Raw genomic sequence first — 4316 nt, forward strand, 5'->3', positions numbered from 1 at the left:
GAAAATGTTGTCTGCTTAATCTGTATTCAATACCCCATCTTTTTAGTCATGCATGTAATTAATTTGATGATCAGATATAAAGAAAAATTTGTAACGATAAAAGCAAAGATTTCCTAGAGCTCATGTTTTCAGTGCCCCCCACCCCGCCCATCACAATTAAAATTCATCCACAGACAGGCTCTACTCCACAATGCTTCAGACTTCTTTGAGCCGAGGCGATAATGATAAGGTTTCAGCACAATCGCAGTTTGTGTACAGATAAAGAGAAGTAATTAAAGTGTTTGGAAAACTTTCTTTGACATTCAGCAACCAATCAGTTACAGAGAAGAAAGCCTCACCTTCAAACCGTATTCACAAAGTTTTGATGGCYCTATCCATGAGTCTTTTATAGGTCAAAGTTTTGGCTTCAACTGTAATTAAAACACAGACAGGAAAGCAAAGTTAGGTCTGAATCAGAAAAAAAAAACGTCCTCTGTCCTTCCAGGTGACTTTTAGTTGCATGTACGGAATGGAACATAAAACACATATTATGTGGTTGATTTAACATTTTAATTATTTTAATATCACTAGTCATTATTAATTAGAAGCATGAATTTCTGTTCGCCTCACAATTCCATCATGGTTCACCTGTTATTAATTTTACGCGTCTGTGGATTCAGCTTCATGAGTTTCAGTGCCTCGCTGCTTTAAATATAACCACATATTTATACTATCAGTCAGATCTGAGGGATTTTTTTATTTTGTATTTCAAAAAACATTATTTTCTCTCTTTAAAGTAAAAAGCTGTCTTTTTATAGCAATAATGTCTGCATACTAATAATGTGTCTTTTAGCCTCTGTGGTTATTTTTTTATTTTTAACTCATAACTTCACAGCACTGACAGGAAACWGAATGTTGCAGCAGTAAATGTTGGGGTTAAGACATGAAGACTATGAAGTGTTTATAGACTTGAAGTCAAATATTTGACTGATTGTCTTGCAGTATAAAAGAGTGTTAATTATCAACAATTTAATTTTTAAATTTCACTTATTTAACCAAGCAAGTCTCACTGAGATCTCTTTCGCTACGGCAGCCTCGGCCTGAAGGCAACCTATTGTACATATTTTTGGGGGTGAGGGAAACCAGAGTTCCCAGAGAAAGCCCATGCCAGCACGAGGCAAACATGCAAACTCCCCACAGAAAGACCAAACTGAGGATCGAACCCAGGACCGTCTTGCTGTGAAGCAACAGTGCTAACCACTGATCCATCGTGCTGCCATGAGCATGGAGAATGACATGAGTTGTGGTATCACTGGCACCATTTATACTCATGTTAGTGGGTCAAGTTGGAGAAGATGTATCTGTGAGCAGCCACAGCTCAGAGGACAATAAAACTTAGTTTGTTGCTTTCACTGAGGTTGTGAAACAGCAGCACAGAAACAATTAACCTAAACTTTTTTGTCTCTTTTTCTTTTGTATCGTTTTGCTGCAGCCCTCAGATACATGCACAAAGTTAAACCAACCAACCAGACTATTGGTCTCAAAGGACTGTAAGAATCAACAACACAACTTATCTGTGTTCTAATTACAAAGTAAAGCTTGTGTTGCATAAAGATTTATATTTGCTTTCACATAACATAAAAGGGAAACACTGGAGTCTGACTTCATAACATTTCATCACAGTCAAAACATGTTCATAAAGAACAATATGGGTGGTACCTGTGGTCAAGCAGTTTGAAGTGCAGCTCAGATACCTGCCATGACTGCAAGTCTGATGTCTTGTAGGGAAGCTTTGGAGCACCGTGGTTGCTATTGTCTCAGGACGATGACATCATAACATGAGCCGAGCTAAATAACAATAAAATGTTAGTTGAAAAATTTTAACACTCAAAAAATCAGCTAAAAAATAAAAAATATGTGAAATTCTCTCTCTCTCTCTCTCTCTCTCTCTCTCTCTCTCTCTCTCTCTCTCTCTCTCTCTCTTTTTAAGTAAATTTTACTTAATTTGATCAAGTATATGTTACAAGATTTAACCGAGCAAATTAAGTAAAATTTACCTGATTTATTCACAAATCCATAACTATATTCTTAATAACTTATACTAGATGATGAGTAAATATTACATGAATTTGTAGCATTTAATTTTACTTAACAAATGTTAGTGCAAATTGTTACGAGGATTTTTTCAAGTAAATCTTACAAGTTATTTTTTCAGTGTGGTTCTTAGAAATATCTGTTCATATGATGGTTTGAGTGTGTCATCTGAAAGCAAAATACCATTTTGAGAAGAAATCAAATTGTTTTGAATGTAAGGATTCATTTTGCAGTAGAAATGAGGGGTTTTGCACATTTTGTATGTGATTATTTTTTTGGATTTGTGTGTAGAGTTCTGTAAACAATGAGAAAAACGCCAGCTGTCATGCACAAAGAGTTGATAACTGGGTGTTTTGAAGTCACCTGGCAGGTTTATTGTGAACCCCAATACTGTTTTCTTGAGTTAAATCAGACTTGTCAGCCAGGTTGAAAGTGAGTAATCCAACAGAACATTGCCCCCGAGCACAAATCTACAACAGAATGGCTAAAAAAGGACCAGAGGCTAGAAAGCTGTGCATAAAGAGAAGACTGCAAACTTTATTAGACAGAATCAACTTTCTAAAGAGTGGGTCAAAATTCCTCCACACCATGTAGGAGACTGATACAAACCATACAGAAGATTTTAAGAAGTTATTGCTGCAAAGCAGGCATCTATCAGCTAATAAATCATGAATGTATTCAGTTTTTTCCACACACTATTTCTGCATTCAGTTTTTGTGAACTAATAAAAACACAAATCATCAGAAAGCAACAGAACAGCATGAAATACGAAGGCTTGGGTTGAAAATATCCCAAACATAAAAATCCTCTTACTAATTGGTAAAAAAAGGAGAGAAAGCCTCATTGGCTGCATGCCAGCAATACATTTGTAGAATTTAGTGGCTGCTCAAAGATTGTACATATTATCATGGGTATTTACTACAGTCAGATGTAAACATTTAATTTGTTATAAGTAGATAATCACTGTGAGGAATTGAGAAATTTGCATTTTCATCTTACTGATTCCATTTATCAAACCCTGGTTCACCACACAGCAACATCATCAGTTATCCATGATGCATTGCATTAATCACCATTTAGCCACAGTGCCCAACTGCAAAAGCATTTTTGTATTTATTTAATTATTTATTGTTTCCTCTCATATGCTGCAAGGATCAGATTTCATGTGTTTTAATGAAAGGCCAAGCTGTTGCAAATGTTTTTTTTTTTCAAAACAGAAACCTTTGCAGCAGTTTTAGTAATTGTTTATCGCTGTTTCCTAATAATTTTGGTATTTTAGTTTTATAGAAGGGCAATACAGCAGTTTTAATTGTTTCTACCAAATGTTACATGAAATTGTGGTGTATGTTGCATGTGCTGTTCTGTTGTTTTCGGACAAAGAGTTCTTTTGTGTCCTCACCGCAGGTGATTTTAATGAGCAGTTCTATTTTAGAGCCTTTTCTGATCTCCACCCTCAAGCCTAATTTCTAAACCCCCACTGACTCCATGACTATTATGTCTAGGGGGACAGCGAGTGGACTTTAAATTGTTTTTTCTCCCCCTGTTGGATAATCTTTTTTGGTGCTTTAAAAATTCTACACAAGTTCTCAAACCCCTGTTTGACAGTGAAGCGGTGGCTCCACTGAACACATTATAAATGCAGAATATTCACAGAGCTCCTGCACCATGATGTGCTTTCAATATAATTAATAGAGCTGATGACATCAGGGTGTGAGAGTTGTGCACAAGTAGCGCAATATGGAGCTTCTGATCTTTACTTTGACAAATTTCAGTCAGTGAAGCCAGTAAGGACTACAAAGCTCTCACATCACACAATGTGAAGTGTACTGCAAGGCCCCGAGAGTGTGCCAATTGTATATAATGACAACCATGAAGGGAGCCCATAAAAAAGCAGCAACAAAAATGTCCCAGCATGTCCCGAAGTAGCAGCTGAACGATTCAGAGTAAGTTTGAGCTATCGACTTGTAGACATTTTCATTTAATAGACATCCTGTCTGACCAGAGCCAGTGTCTCACTGGGTGACTGTTGGTGACTAGTTGTCAAAGAGTATTTGCGAGGGTCTTTGGGTTACTTGAATAAGTTTCAGAAGCTTGCAGTTTCTTGAATTTTGAACYTGTTCAAKAACGTGCCTGATAAATTTCCTCTTGAAACCACACGTCAAGTTTTACAGATTGTCCATAAATTACACAGATTTTCTACTATTTTGTATGGATACAAACGTAAAAAGAAAGCTCAGAAAAGA

This window comes from Austrofundulus limnaeus, unplaced genomic scaffold, assembly GCF_001266775.1.
Source record: "Austrofundulus limnaeus strain Quisiro unplaced genomic scaffold, Austrofundulus_limnaeus-1.0 Scaffold2, whole genome shotgun sequence".
Classification (NCBI taxonomy): Eukaryota; Metazoa; Chordata; class Actinopteri; order Cyprinodontiformes; family Rivulidae; genus Austrofundulus; species Austrofundulus limnaeus.